A 17,884-nucleotide genomic window follows, 5' to 3' on the forward strand; every position below is an offset into this window, starting at 1 on the left:
ATTATATACATTTATTATAATTCAAACAATTTTATAGTTTTTAAATATACATCCATACATACATATAATCATGATATAATAAAAATAGAGACACAAATATGATAGGATATAAATTCTAAGTAAACTATAAATTTGGTCCCTATGGTTTATCAATTATAACAGTGATTTCGTCCCTACAATTTTGAACTACATGTTTGTCATCGTAATTTGTAAAAATACGCGGATTTGATCACTCGCTCTAACGAGCATTAAACTAAACCGTTAAGTGAGGCATCTTAGACTTTTTACCCTTTTCTCCCATTTTTTCCTTTAAAAATAAAATCTTATTAATATATATTTAATATACCTTTTATAGTATATTACACACACACACACATATATATATATATATGTATTTGTGTGTGTGTATTTCTCCAACTTATGTGTCCCTTTAAATCCCTCGAAGAACTAATCCTCCTAATGTACATCTTAGTGTATCTCATCATAATGTGCATCAGATGGTGAAGATCGCTTATTACCCTTCTCACTGTAACTTTTTTTTCACGGGAATCCAACCCTTAATGTTCATGTGTTTTGTATTAAAATTTTATTGAATGAATTTGTTTACATTCTTGATATGTAAGAAAATATTCCTGGTGAAAGGGGTTGTTGATTAAGGGAACCAAACCAACAGAAAATGCAAACCACAAGGACAACCATGCAACTAATGAAGTCAAGGGACGATGACCATAAAGACAAAAAGTGTAATTCACTCTAAATTTAACTACCAAAAAAAGCCAACAAAATAATTGAAAGTTAAAATAAATTTATAGGATCGCAAAACATAAATGCTTTAGAGAGGATTGAAAAGAGTACATCGTTCAACCACAAGGGTGGTGCTTTGGTTTGAACTTAGACTGCAAAGATCAAAAATGTATGGAGGTTCCAGGTTCGAATTTAAGAAAGAATAAAAATCTCCTTATGGCCACGAAAGTTTAAATGCGATGACTTCAGACTACCCACAAAGCAGGTGGTCACCTTGAAGTTAATAAAAAAAAAAGTACAACGTTCATGAAACAAGTTTTATTATTAAGAGACGTAAGTTTGTGAATAAACTTTATTGGTCTAAATTGACTGCATTTTGAAAATAAATATGCTTTTATGATGCAACGGTTGAACTAATAATAACTTTTACTTTTAAGTTATTGCATGTTTACCATAATTTTTTCTCTTTTAAGGTTATATTTAATGTATAGACAAACACTTATTTGTTTTATAATGTGTTTGTTTCATATGAATTTGGTTTATAATCTGAAATTATTTTACATGTAACTTTTGTTTCATAAACATGTTAAAAAAGTTCAAATTGTAAAACAAATATATGTGAAACAAACGCATGGTAAAACAAGTATATATGTGTTAATCAATATTTTAAATCATAATCTTAGATGCAAAAAAATCATATAAAATAGCGCATGATATACTAGTTCTCAAGGTTATCATAATTTAATGGGTTCTCAAAATAGATCTATATATGTTGCAAAAATACTATTAAACTTTCTCTACTTTGAATGATTAGGGGGTTGTTATCAAACGCTTACCCGGGTAAGCGCTTACCAAATCACATTACCTTACTGGATGACTATGACACTGACCAAAAATTTACATGGAAAGAGCGAAAGCAAGGAACAAGAATCTTAACCGGTAAGTGAGAGAGACAACTCTAACCACGGTTAGCGCTTACCGGGTAAAATGTTGCAATACGATAACGTTTTGGTGAACTAAAATCTTACCTAATAAGTATGTGATAGCGTTGAATTTTTCCTGTAAGCACTTACCTAAGTAAGCGTTTTATACGGCCCTAAGTTGTTATAAATTTATCTTCGTAATGAAATTAATTTGTAAGAGATTATTAGAAATCGGTTTGGAAAAACAAATTCATTCCTGATTTATTAAGGATTATTTCCACAGTTAGAAATAATTATATATACAAAATGACAATTTTTCCTTTTCTAAAATTAATTTAATAATATTTTATTTAATCAATTTATTAAAGAAGGTATGTAAGCGATAGTACTTTTTGCCTTCTCACATAATTTGTTTATCGCATAATCTCCTTTCCCCCCCTCTCTCTATATATATATATACATATATATGGTCAGGTTCATAAAAAACCGCAAAAATATATGAAAATTTAAGAAACACTCTAGTCAAACAACGTACTCACCTTGATCACTTAAACTCAAAAAAATGTGCTTGCTTTCTTTCCTCGTCATGCTTGCGACATTCTACTTTCAACTTCGACCCATCCATCATAAATTTGAATCAAGCTTATAAGTCCTAAGTCCTAGAAAACACCATTTAGTTTTTAATTGGACACATAAACTTGTCACAACACCTTTAGGTACGATTGTTTAGTCTTATAAACTAAATTTTATTAACTAGTCTATCTATTAAGATGGTTAGACATTTTTTACATTCTATACATTTAATTTTACTATATTAAAATTAATCTTTTATAAATAGATTCCATAAGATAAAAACCAAAAAAAAAAATAAAACCTATTTTGATATAGTTCTTGACCTCGATTGTTCAAAATCGGACAGTTTTATCTTTTTGACTCGCGTAATTCATACCATTAATTCATAACTTACACTTCTTTATATATATTTATAATCGGGAATACGTTAAGTTTGTGCCACATCAGTCAATTAGTGTCATCGAATATGGGATCGATTGAGGTTGTTGGTAATCAGTTTTTTGTTCAAATTTCAAAAATAATGTTATTATTTTGAATAAATTGGAAATTGAACATAAGTAGATCGTCTAACTTTTGGAACAGAATAGTTCTCGTAATATCATGTTTTCTAAAACCTTTTTCAGTCTGGTGGTCTACAGATTGAATCCAACAGTCTCTCTACTTTTTAGGATAGAAGTAACGTTTGCATACATCTTATCATTGATCCTCCATCATACCCTACTTCGTATGGACTTACTTGGTTTTTCAGAACTAGATTTTAATATTGTTATTGTATATGATTAACTTTGTAATGGAATTAGTTCACATATGAAACAATTATATCATTTTTCATATATAAAATAACAATGTATCTTTTGCATGTAAAACTAATTCTCATTGTTATAAAAAAGTACCTAGTTCTAAATTGGTTTGACTTCTAAATCTATAGGTGTCACTTCAATTGCACTATGCCATTTATTTAAACGTGGAACGTAACTCACGATGAAGATTGATTTGACACTCGACAAAATCTAATTTGTAAGACACTAGATTATTAGAAAATTAATTGGATTTTTTTTTAGACTTTACAATTTATATACTTGACGGAACCGAAAAGATGCTGATTTAATAAAAGAGAAATTACCCAAAATGAATATTTTATGTAAGGTATGCCAACAAAATAACCACTTTTTAGAGATTTTTCACAAAATGACCACTAAAATTGCCCCTGGAGGGCGATTTTGACTATAAGAGCATTTTCGGGGGCTAGCCTCCTTCCTTCTTACTTGACTTCCAATTCGACAGAGAATTACCAGGCTCAAGTACGTGAGACTCTGGAAACCAATCTCATTGAGAAAATGAGCGATACGAATGAGTCCCACATGTATATCATTTGAGGAACAAAAATCAGATATTATATCTAATATCTATGAAATCATTCCATGCGGGTGATTTTGATCTTTATTCCGTCTTCTAGTGAAAATAACTTATGACGCAACGATTTGACACATCAATGACAATTTGACGAGACATCGGGGGCGATTTTCGATGGTATTTTCTGTTTTTAGGACCAAATGTAGTATATATATATATATATATATATAAATCTTGTAGTATTCTCTATAAAATTGTAGTGATCCAAACACTTCTACTCTCACAACCCTTAACCCTTAAACACAATTTACCATCACAACTTTTAACACAAATTTGATCACATCAAAGTGATAATGGTTCCATGTATGTTCAAAGTGGCGGGTTAAGGGTTGTGAGAGTAAAAGTGTTTGGATCACTACAATTTTATAGAGAATACTATAAGATTTATAATATATTACATTTGGTCATAAAAAAACAATGTACCAATGAAAATCGCCCACGATGGCTCGTCAAATCATCATAAGTGGCGATTTTCACTTTTTGAGGGTGATTTGCCCATTTTTAGATATAATATTTGATTTTTGTTCCCCAAATGATATATATGTGGGACTCATCCGTACCTTATAGTCAAAATATCTGTAAAATAGTCAAAATCGCCATCCTGTGGTCATTTATAAAAAAGCTTTGAAAATTATCATTTTATTAATATATAGTGTATAAAATGATTATTTTGGATAATTTACCCTTGATTAAGTCCAAAAAAAAAATGATGACTTGACCTTTTGACTTTCGTCTTTGACTTCTTTTTTGGTATAATTTGTTACTATCCAACGTTGAAAATTGGAACCCGAATAGGACCAGCGATTTTGACAAGTAATAGGGACAAACTGAACAACCCGATTCGTATATGCAACAATGAAAAGGAGGCAAATGTACAATAAAATACGTGTGACTTTAGATGTTTAAAAACAGTATGCAAATGGAGTTACAGGTCATGAACATGCGACTATAACCAAATCTCGTTTATAGGACGTCAGAAATATCTAAATATCATAATAGACTCTACAGAATTTAAGTTTATAGAACCAAATAAAATGTCTTATGTAAAAGTGTGGTAATAAGTTTATATGACGCTTTTAGACGTTATAATAATTCTTTTCGACATTTTCGAAATAAAATTTAATATTAACTATTTTATATGACACTTTTTATTAGTGTCCTATGAACAAATTTTTTTATATGACAATTTATTTCATACAAAAAAATATATTTAGATTTAAATCGATTGATTTCAACCAATGAAAGTTGCTCTGTGGTTAATCAGTTTTAATCTCGTGTTTGGTTAATTTGTTTAGTTGGAATATGGACAAAAGATTTAATTCTTTACTTAAACAGAATTGTTTGATGATTACAGTCCTAAAATGAAAATAGTTAGCTAGGGATGTAGGTTAGAAAAACATTTATTTGATCAAAATGCATCTTTATGAATATATCTATCCTTCGAAAGTAGGTACGAGTTTGTGTTAAAAAGGTTTTTCCACCTCGATAGATATTACACAACAAATACTCACCATAATTAAAATTCGAGACTGATATTACCTGATCTTCGTTAGCTTTTATATTTATTGTCACCCCATTCTTTTTAGTTTATTTAATAAAAATCATCATTGACTGATGTCCGGTACATGGGTGTACAAAAAAATCGTCAATAAAGTTTTATTTATATCTATACATAACATACTAGCATATTATATATATATAATTCATGTGTAAAAGTGTTATTTGGTTGATGGATTTGGAGTGTTTAAAGCATGAGTATGAAGTAAATGTGTGTCATTCTTCAAGTTGTAGTCATACCTATGCAGTTGATTAATATACAAAATCGTGCTACTTCACGTATGTAGACTATTTTCTCTTTTCATATTCAAGATCCATGATTTGCTTAATATGTTACTTTAGGTAATGCTTTTATTAACATTGATTTTTTATAGGTCCATGATGACTTAATGGATGAGAATTTCCCAAATTTTGGGATTAAGACGATGATCATAGAGAAACAATGTTGATATTTGCTTGTTCGTGTGGCTTAATAAACACTTCTCTTGTCATATCCTTTGGAAAGCTTGCTCCAGTTCCAGTTCCAGTTCCTGTGGACAATGATATAACAAATACCATAGTAAGTAGGGTGTTTTGAATTATAGGCGTCGTATCAATGCTTCTTATTTACATTTTTCTTTCCTGTTGCAGATTTATATCGACAATCTTGACCTTCTTGTTATAGAGGAGGAATCGAGCCAGATTTTCTTGCAGTTTGGGTAAATAGTCTATGTCAAGATCCCTATGCAGCTAAGTGATGTGGATTTGTGCAATTTACAGCTAGGTCTTTGTTTAATGTTACAAAGACTTAACAAGTGTAGGAACGGTTAAAAGCTGATGCTTTTACATGTTTATGCATATTTATGGCCGTCTTTTTTGCATATAAGTGAAAATGTATCTTTATAATCTCTAATAAGGTGGTATATGTTTCAACTCCATATTGTTGATTGTGTGCCATGCAGGACATCTGTTGAAGAAGCAAATCAAGGTATGCTGGACGCTATCCACATTGGTCAACTTGTAATCCACCTTTCTTGGGACAAGAGCGCAACTTCTAAGCAGGTGAAGTTTTGGTAGTTTTTTAAATGAGAATTTCATGATAGGAATAAGTAGCCCATTTCAGCAAAAAAAAAAAGCAGTAGAAGGTTCATTATGGTCTACAAGCTTAAAATTTTATAGCTCAAGGTCAAGATGCAAGTTTACTGAAACAATTATCTATCATGATCAGCTTTCTAGTATTTCTTTTACCACTAAGGTTGCAACATAAGATGGCTCAGAATTCTAGGTTTTTCAAATTGGAGAAAAGTTAAATCTACAAATAGTGTGTTTTTCAGTTTTGAGATTTTTCAGCATCTACCACATATAACACAGGTTTGTTTTTAACACACTTATGATATGCGCTTTATTAGCAATCTCTATGTATAGTTGATGGTAACATTTTATAGTTTGGTTTAATATATTGTTTATGTTTATGTTTATGTATGATAATTTATGTATATAATAAGTTTTTCTAGTGAGTCAATTTTTGCATATAAGTTTCCCCATCAAAGTTTATGCAAACTCTTCTGCTTTATACATTTCTGCATATAATGTTTTTAGAAAAACTTTCTGATGCAGTTTTTCTGTGTTACGCATAAAGATTTTCTACACAAAACTTTTATGCATGTCTGTAGTAGCAGTAATGTGTATACTTTTTATGCCACAATTGATAAAATAGTGTTTCAAAGGGTTAGTTCTTTTATATCATGTTGTATTCAATTAGATAAAACGTGGAGCTTTAAGAGATTATTGGTACACGATAACACAAGATACTAGTGCATGCACCGCACGTTGCACGAAAACCATTTTTTTTGGGTCAAGAAACACGTTAAATTATAGTATAAGAAACATAATTCGTTAATTAACTAATAAAATATAATATAAAACAATGAGTGTACTTAAAATATTCTGGATACAAATTATTTTTATTTTTAGATTTTTTAATATGGAAACTATTAGGTTTTTTATTAATGGATAGACATTCGACTGTCGATTTAATCTTCATCATAATATGAATTTTGTGTGTGAAAGGTCATATATAAACACAAAATATTTTTCATTTATGAAAATTAATTTGTCTTGATATCAAATTGGAATCTTATACATTCTTTTATTTATTTTATTAAATAAAATAGTGTCTCGAAAAGAGTTTTGTTTTGGATAAAACGATATACCCCTAATAATCTTTTATTTCAAACAAAAAAACAACAATTACGAAAGAAAATTAGGCATCCTCAAGCAAAATACATGTCTTCCAAAAACATAGTTTGACATTGAGAAATTTTCTAAAAGTATACTGCTTTACATTTTTAAATCCATTCATCCATATGTAAAATTGTAAATTTTTATTTGTCGATCTCTATATCACCAATTGAGCCAGTAATTTAAAATTAAGTTAATGTACTATATGACCATTTTCGCCAAACCTTTTCGAGAACAAACACACTACTTACATTAAGATTCTTAGCCTTCCCACTCTTAAACAGATCTCATGCATAGCCCAAAAATCGTATTATCATCAAATTAAATATTTCAACAAAAGAATTCTTTCCTTATGCATCTTCTATACGTAATTAAACAAAAGAACCAAATCTAGCAAGAAATTATATTAGTATAACATGTATAGGAATATAATGAAACCGCCACCAATACTTACACATTCACTCATGCTCCCGTACACTTATCATTTGGAATATAAGATCAAAAACAAAGAGATGCATCAAAACATAAGCCAAAGGACAACTACACAAACTTAACGACAAAGATAATATATCAAATTTTATTGGGCTTTAAAACGAAATAATTAAACTCCAAGAGAGGATTGAAAGAACCCTTCTGCAAAGATGCAGTTAAACCCTAAGATGAAAAACAATCAGATCATATAACTTTGAGGAAAAAAAAGTCAACGTATTTGCACTTTTTTTATGTTAAAGAGCTTTTGAGGTACCATATCACTAATTGCCTTCAATACTCCGACCATCATAGCTCCGCTATGCAAAATTTTCTTTTAATAATGCTGTCAAACAAACAAAAAACATCCAAGTCATCATTGATAAAGAAATAATAAATCTCAATTCATAGTGCAACTCAAAATGCAAAATCTATAAGAAAAAACTTTTCATGGTTCATAAAATGGAACAAACTTAGTTCATGATTCATCATATGAAAAAACGTAAATTTATAATTTATCTAACAAATTACCCAATTCTTGAAATTTGAAAAATATACAAATCGTAGAATAGAAAATACCTTTATCCTTATAAATGTTAATCAAGTTGTGACAGATAGGGGTAAATGTCTTTCATTGAAATCTCAAACTTGTTTCAAATAGGAACTCAACTTAATCATAGCCCTATATAACATATATGTATATAATACAAACACGCACATATATTTTGTACAACACCAAGCTCTTTAAAAAAATAGCTAAATCATGTGATACCAATGTACTTTAAGTCTTCAATTATAAAAATAAAATAATTCACCTAATTTTTCATTATTTTTATTTAGTTTAAATTGAACAGTGTTCACTAAATGATTAATTTATTTTCTATATTATGTTTTATTTCTAATAACTATTATCTATACAACTTTGTATTTTCTTAGTTTAACATTTTTGACAAAAGTCAATATTAATTTTTTTGGCAATACTTTACGACCATGTTCCTGAATGAGCATTTTGCAAAAAAACTGTTGGAGCTTGGAAAGTGAACTACTTCGTGAAACATTTGTCAACACTTGATTAACACTTTTGCAAAATCTAATAAAACCCATTTTGGGTTACAAATAATTTATTTTAAGTTACCAAAATACAAATTTTAAGATAGAAAAAAACATTACAATTTGCATAGGTAGGTTCATGAGAACATAACAAAGTAAAACAACTTCACTTGATTAACGCAGTTGTGGAAAACATGAAGGAGGATTTTTTTTTTATCTTTATCTTCTTTAGGATAGAGAATGTTGTTGATGCAAGTTCAAACCAAAAAAGCACTCGAACATTTAAACAAACTGTTTGTGTTCGTGTATAGGAACGAATAGGGGACCAAAAATATAACAACCGAGAGAAAAGAACAGAAAGATATAAAATACCATTCTCTGCAAAATTTCATTGTACTAATCTTCCACTGTCACCATCCTATATGAAAAAACCCTCCATTTGCCCCAAAAATTAAATAAAGAGTCAATTGTGTTGTGTAAAACCAAACCAAATCAAACAAACCTGGTACATCTCACTCAAAACAAAAATATGGGAGAGTGGATGTTCACAGACCTGTCATCTACAATGACTGTTTCCTTGAAGGCCCCATATATATGCTTTGCATTTAATCTTGTGTAGCATTGTAGGGGCGTCCAAATTCCACACTACCAAATTGGTCAACATTTCCGGTGGATAGGGCCGTCGGAAAATAAGGCGCCGGTGATTTTTTTTCCGATAGATTTTTTTGTTTTTCGGCTGAAAATGGCCGCAAGAAAATTTTCCCGGTTTATTTAAAAAACCTTAATTAAATTAAAATTTTATTAACGAGATTTTAAAAAATGAATTATTTTACCGGCGGATATATCTGTCGGTAACATAATCCACTGGAAATTTAATTTTTTAAATAATTATTTTTATTCTTTAAATATTTCCTACAGTTTATCCGTCAGTAATCCACCATAAATTTATTCCAGATTTTTTTAAAACTAATATTTTAAAATTATTTTCTAGTGATAATTTAAAACCTATAAATCTGTAAACATTTAAAAAGAAAAACTAAAAAGATGAAATACCACTAAATATCATACATTAAACTAAAAACAAGAAATGTCGAATACAATTATTCCGACCAATTTAGAGTAGCACACAATTGTTGCAAATAAAAACTAAATTGTTTCAACAAACATATATTCAATACGGTGGTGGCAGGAAATGCTGAGATTGACTGAGCTGTCTAACCAAAGCACCATATCTTCAAGTTGTTTATCTTGTGTCTCATCCACCACTTGTTGACGCTCCTCCTCCTTTGCCATCATCGCTCCACCTCCACCTGCCGTCGCTGCTCCTCCGTCCATTGAAGCTCCTCCTCCGTCCTAAAGCGTTTTTTTTTTTTTCTGTAAATCTCTAAGTTATGTCCTTAAGGCTTCAATTTCCTATAAAATAAAGAAAACGTTTATAATATTTAATATGAATTATAAACTAAATTGATAAACATTATCAAAGGAAAAGAGACACACACCCGACTCTCTAAAGTGACGATGGACCACCCTGTGTGTAGTTCCCAGTCAAAACCCAATTGGGATCCCGGTTCTACCAAACCTAAATAGACGGTCTTTCTTGCTTTCCCAACCGCTTGTTACCACAACTCTGTATCAACTAAGGGATAGGTGGAGGGATCATTGACGTATCTTTGGGTGAGACCCATTGAATAGTCATCCTATATATGGTTTAAAAAAGATTACAAGTAAATTTTGACAGCATGACAGCTGTAAATGAGACGTTTCTAGCCAAGACAATTGTTGATCCTCTCTCTCAGTGATTTGATGATAATCCTTTTTCACTTATACGAAGTATTTATGTTTCTGTCTTTTCAGTTCCAGCGATCTTCACTGAGCTTGTTTAGTGATCGCTGAAGAACTTGTATTGTAATTCAATCAGCGATAGAGATACTTCAAGAAGACAAGACTTACACCAAAGAACCTTCAACCAATGTCGAAGATTGAAACTGAAGATTAGAGACTGGCAAGTACGTGATCTGAAGCGGTACTCAGTGATTACAAGCATGTCTACATATGTGTGAAGACTGCTCAAGCCTCAGCGAATGATGAAGAGACCTCTAGGTTATTCCAGCATTTAGCGATCAAAAGAAGCTTGTCATGCACGATTGTTGTTGTCTTGTCCTTATACACACGAAGGACAAACCCATACCCTTTCTAAATATTAGTACGGTAAGGAGCCGACTAGTTGACTCTATTACCCACCAACTTTAGGTAAGGATGTATGCTCATGAATAGGCTTTTTGTACTATTCACTGTAGCAACGGACAAGCCTTCCTCTTAAGGATTGACACGCACCTAACCTTACCATATTGCATTAAATGTGCATTTAATGCAATGGGTATAAATAGAAGTGTTTTTTCTCCATGCAGAGTGCGCGCGCAACACACTCTCTTAACCTAATTCCTACTTTGAGCATTCTTGAGCTTAAGTAAAAGAACGTTTCTCTACAACATATCTTTTCTTATTTGCTAAGACTCGGTGTGCAACCAAAGATTGTTTAGATAGGTTTTTCTTACCTTATCTTTCCACAAACAGTCTTGTAAAATTTGTATTAATCTTCTCTTATCAATATACTTTTTAAATTTGAAAATATTGTGTTTGTATTCATCCCCCCCTTCTACAAACTATTATACATATATTGTAGACCCTCACGGGACCAACAAGTGGTATCAGAGCAGTGTTCTATCTTCTCTAAGTTGTTTGGTTGTTTTTCTGCATTATTTTATCTTCTTCTCTAGATAAGTTTACTGTTTTTAAATGGCTTTGCAAAATACAAACACACACATTCAAGACAATAACTCTCTTGCCAAACCTCCCCGATTCGTTCGTGACAACTTTAGTCTATAGAAGAACTGGATGTCCCTCTTTCTGGAAGGTGTGGATCCTGAAATATGACACTATATGGAAAATGGACCATATGTACCATTTGTTATTTCTCCGGCTGTTCCAGCAACAGCTACGAATGCCGCGATTACTGAACGGCAGATTCCAAAGCTCCCTCATCAGTGGAGTAATGAAGACAAGAAGAAAATAGCTATAGACACTCGCGCTAGGTCTATAATAGCTATGTCTCTTCCTGACGAGATTTATCACTCTATGATGAAGCTCAGGACTTCTAAATCCATGTGGGACGCACTTTGTGTTCAATATGAAGAAACGACTTAGGTTCAAGAAACTAGAAAGATTAATTTAGTAAGGCAATACGAAAGCTTTCTCTGTGGAAAGATTGAAACGCTGTCTGAAGTACATCAACGTTTTAATTGTCTTCTTATTGATCTAAGGGTTGTAAGCAGGGAATATTCCAACTCCGAAACTTTAACTAAGTTTCTGGAATGTCTTCCTGAGTCTTGGGACACCTTTTCCATGTGTCTTAAGATGTCCAATGACATGTCCTCTCTTTCTCTCTCTACTCTTTACGGGATTCTGCTTAATCATGAGCAATCTCGTCAGTTGGAAGGGAATCTAGTCAAAGATTCTAGAGAAATGAAAAGCTCTCCGTTAGCTTTGATCTCTAAAGTTACTTCAGCTAAAACCCCTTCTATTTCTTTTACTTTTTCTCTTCCTCCTGTTGTTATTACAGAGTTAGACTCTTCTAATTCTGAGGATATTCTAGAATCTGATCTAGCAGATTTTGATGAATCCCTGGCACTTTTGGCTAAATATTTTAGAAGATTCACCAGCAAAAGCAACTACCGCAGATCTCCTCAGCTGACCATCAAGGAAAAGCCAAAGTCTGAAAGAATAGACAAGGCTTCAGCTGTCTGCTACAATTGTCACCGCACTGGACATTTTGCAGGTGAATGCAGATCGAAGAAAGCTGCGACGCCATCTTCCAAAAACCCATCCTCCTTCAGATCGAAGGATGACAAATACTTGAAACTGAAGGAGAAGTACAGGAAGGTGAAGAACAACCAGCGAAAGGCCAAGGGTCTTATTGCTGAAGAGCATGATTGGGTTGATTCATCCGATGAATCATCTTCTGATGAGAAAGATACAACCTATCTTTGCTTGATGGCCAAGGATGTTAATGAAGAATCTTCAGAGGCATCTACTTCTTCTGAGCCATCTACCTCTTCTACTACTCAGGTATGTATCCTGAATGAACCCTCCTCTTCTTCCTCTAGCCTATCGACACTAGATACGTTGATGGTGGATCTTTACAATGCCCTCAATGGCAAATCTAAAGCAGAAATGCTTAATCTTGATCTTCAAGAACAGTTGAAAGTTTGCCATTCTAAGATCAAAGAGCTGACCTATGTTGAGGAAAATCTAAATGATCAGTTCATTGTAAACCAAGCCATCACCGTTGAATGTGAAAAGGCTATCGCTGAGCGTGAGCGAGCAATCGCTGAACTTAAGGCTGAGAAGGCTACTATTGAAGGATGGTGTAAAGCTTCTCTCAAAGCCATAAAGATCATAAACGCTTAGATCCCCGCCAAGATAACGACTGGTCTAGGATTCTCTCCTATGATCAGGAAGAGCGTGTCACTGACAGGTCCATGCTTAAGTTTGGCACCTTCGTCTCTTCCATTCCTGACACCTCTTCCTCTCAGTATTCTTTTACTGAGAGTCATCTTGAAATAACTCCCTCGAGTTCAGGCTGCAACGACAAAGGTAAATCCATTGCCACCGCACCTCTTCCTAAGAAGTCTAACAAGTCAAATAGATCAAGGTCTATTCCTTCAGCTTGTAAAGCTTCTTCCTCAGGGACTAGGAAATCTAAATCCTTTCAAAAATCCAAGTCTCAGCTCAAGGTGAACTTTTCACCTAAGGAATCCAAAGCCTCAAAGGTTCCTCCAAGAACCAATGAGAAGGGAATCCTTGGAGCCGGTCCCTCTTCTAATCTGATAATTCTTGGCCCTAAAGCTACCTTCAGCTTTAGGAAGTGCAAAAACTATGGTGAAAATACACATATTGCCAGCAAGTGTCCTTCTGCCTCCAAGGCTGGTTCACCAGCTGAGGGCAAGAAAGTAGCCAAGGCTGAGAAATCAACCAAGGTGAAATCCTTCACTAAGGCTGCAAAAGCAACCAAAGTGAAGCAAACCGCTAAAGCCTATTCTTCAGGCTCAGCGAAGACAACTCCTACTGACAAGTCTTCAGCATCAGACGTTGTAGTTCCTACCACTGAAGTCTCCTCCTGTGTTTCAGTGAAGACTTCCACTGAAACAACTTTAGTAGTGTCAGAGGTTGTTCCTCTTTCCACTTAAACCTCTTCAGGTTTAGTGATGCTATCTACTGATGCTGATTCCTCAGCACCAGTGGATGATGCCTCTAACAACGCTAGACCCCAATAGTTGGGTACCAATAACATTCTTAAATTGTTTTCTTGTGAAGGATGTCAAAGGTATATGGTATCTCAATAGCGGATGCTCAAGACATATGACTGAAGACAAATCCCTGCTAACCCATTACAAGGAAGAAAGAGGACCTTCTGTGACCTTTGGTGGAAACAAAAAAGAATATACTAAAGGTTTTGGTATATTAACCAATGGTGCAACAATGTTCAAGCGAGTTGCATATGTTGAAGGACTGAAGCACAATCTTCTAAGCATCAGTCAATTGTGTGATAAAGACTACACAGTAAAATTCTCGAAGAATTCATGTCACGTCCTTGAAAAAGATGATAAGGTTGCCCTAACCAGTTCTCATCTAGAGAATGTACATATCATCAATATGAATTCCTCTTCCACTGAGAACAGCTGCTTCTTTTCCAAAGCCTCGAAGACATTAACTGGCTATGACACAAACAGATTTCTCATCTCAACTTCAAGACACTCAGCAAGTTGTCAAGAAATGATCTTGTCATTGGTCTTCCTCAACACTCCTTTGCAAAGGAATCTCTTTGCTCAGCATGTGAAAAAGAAAAACACATAAGAGTTAGCTTTAAGTCTAAACACATCTCTTCAGTGACTGCACCTCTTCAGTTACTGCACATGGATCTCTTTGGTCCAGTCAACGAGAAATCCATAGCTGGAAAGAAGTTTACACTCTTCATAGTTAATGAGTATGCCAGGTACACTTAGGTCTTCTTCCTCAGATCCAAAGATGAAGCACCTGAAGAAATCATTTTGTTCATCAAGAAAATAGAAGTACTTAATAACATCAAGGTACGATTTATTAGAAGTGACCATGACACTGAATTCAAAAACAGTACTATGGATAACTTCTTTGAGAACAAAGGAATCACTCACAACTTTTATTCAGTGAGGACTCCTCAACAAAATGGGATCGCTGAAAGGAGAAATCGAACAATCATTGAGGCTGCTCGATCAATGCTTAGTGAATCTCATCTCCCTATTCAATTCTAGGCTGAAGCTGTCAACACCATTTGTTTCACTCAAAATCGATCGTTGATCGTAAAAAGATTCAAGAATACAGCCTATAAACTTTTTCATGGAAGAAAGCATTCTATAAGTTTTCTTCATATATTTGGTTGTACTTGTTACATTCTCAACAATGGCGACCAACTTGGAAAGTTCGATCCCAAAGCTGATGAATGAATCTTTCTTGGATATTCTTTAGTATCCAAAGCCTTCAGAGTATTCAACAAACGAAGACAGAAGATAAAAGAATCTATCCATGTCACCTTTGACGAATCTCAATCAGCTAATTCAAGACCATCTTAAATGATGAAGATGAATTAGAAAACTGGATGTTCTCTCACTATGGACAATCTGAAACTTCCTACATTGCTCCCCTCAACACTGAATCCCTTAAAGATGAAGATGATCCATTTATCATTCCAGTTACAGCTAGTCACTCCAACGCATCTTCTTCAGAGATCGCTGCCATGCCCATTAGTTGTATTCCTCCTTCTACTTCAAACACTGATCAATTAGTGAATGAAATGCCTTCAGTATCTGAACCTGTTTCAGTCGCTGAATCTGAGGCTCTTTTAGCAATTGTCCCAATTGCTGAAGAAACTGCAGCTAAAGCCCCATCTTCTGTTCCTGAACTTACCTACTCAGATGAAATTCATCTACCGGCTCAGCGATGGACTAAAGACCATCCAATTCATCAAATTTTTGGTGATCCAAATACAAGTATCAAGACTCGTCGTGGTCTAGGTAATATATGTCTCTTTATCAACTTCCTTTCTTTAGTTGAACCCAAGAAAATCAATGATGCTATCTTTGACTGGGTCCTTGCCATACAAGAGGAGCTCATTGAGTTTGATAGGAACAAAGTTTGGTACCTTGTCCCACGTCCTTCTGACAAATCAGTGATAGGAACCAAATGGGTCTATCGCCACAAGTTGGATGAAGATGGTGTGGTAACCCGTAACAAGACTAGACTTGTTGCTCAGGGTTATAGACAAGAAGAAGGGATCAATTATGATGAAACCTTCGCACCAGTGGCTAGACTCGAAGCAATTCGACTCTTTCTAGCCTTTGCTGCCCATAGAGACTTAAAAGTCTACCAAATGGATGTAAAGAGCGCTTTCCTAAATGGGAAACTTCAAGAAGAAGTTTATGTTGAACAACCTCCAGGGTTTCTTGATCCTAAGTATCCAAACCATGTCTATCGGTTGGATAAAGCTCTTTATCGGTTAAAACAGGCTCATCGTGCCTGGCATGATACCCTTTCCTCATTTCTCATCTCTGAGAAATTTGTTCGTGAAAAGATTGACCAGACCTTATTTCTTAGGAAAGTTAAGGGTCACATCATTCTAGTCCAAATTTATGTCGATGATATTATATTTGGTTCATCTAATCCCTCTTTGTGTTTTCGGTTTGTTGATCACATGAAGAAAGAATAACAGATGAACATGATGGGAGAACTAACCTTCTTTTTAGGTCTCCAAATCAAACAGACAGATAAATGTATCTTTATCAATCAAAGTAAGTATGTTCATAACATGCTGAAGAAGTTTGATTTATCAAACAATTCATCAATGAAGACTCCAATGGCTCATCCACTCTCTCTCAACAAGGATCCAAATGGAAAGCCTGTAAACGTTACTGTTTATAGAGGAATGATCGGCTTCCTGCTGTATCTAACAGTTATTCAACCAGATATCATGTACTCTACATGCTTATGTGCAAGATATCAAGCTAAACCAAAGGAATCCCATATGATTGCTGTCAAACGCATCTTCAAATATCTTAAGGGAACTTCTAACATGGGTCTTTGGTACCCTAAAGGTTCAGGCTTTGACCTAATTGATTATTCGGATAGTGATTTTGCAGGTTGCAAAATTGATAGGAAAAACACCACTGGAGGCTGTTAACTTCTAGGTGGAAAGTTGGTTAGCTGGACAAGCAAAAAGCAAAACTCAGTGTCCACATCAACAGCTGAAGCTGAATACGTAGCCGCTGGTAGTTGTTGTGCCCAAGTTCTTTGGATGAAAAACCAGCTAATGGACTATGATCTTCAGTATTCAAAGGTTCCTATTTATTGTGATAGCACTAGTGCTATTGCAATTGCAAACAATTCTGTACTTCACTCCAAGACCAAACATATTGAGATCCGATATCATTTTATCAGAGATCATGTTATGAATGGTGATATTGAATTTCACTTCGTTCCAACTGAGTACCAGCTCGCTGACCTTTTCACCAAGCCTCTTGATGAGACAAGATTCAACATCTTGATCAGCGAACTAGGGATGCTAAACATTGAAGAATAATCTTCAGCTATTAACATCACTCAGTAAGTGAAATGATTCAGTGTTCTATCTCTAACACTGAACTTTTGAGTAAATTTATCTATTCTCTCTAAGGTATGATTACTCTTCTCTTTTCTTCAAAACTTATAACCTTCATTGAAGCTTTTCCTTTTCAGTGACTATAATGTTTTAAAAGTTGGTTTCAGTTATTCTTATATCACTGACCATATATAAGTATATCTTTATACTTATTCTCTTAAAAATCAAAAATAATCACTGAATCCTTTTG

This window comes from Cynara cardunculus, assembly GCF_001531365.2.
Source record: "Cynara cardunculus var. scolymus isolate 2C chromosome LG 7, CcrdV1, whole genome shotgun sequence".
Classification (NCBI taxonomy): Eukaryota; Viridiplantae; Streptophyta; class Magnoliopsida; order Asterales; family Asteraceae; genus Cynara; species Cynara cardunculus.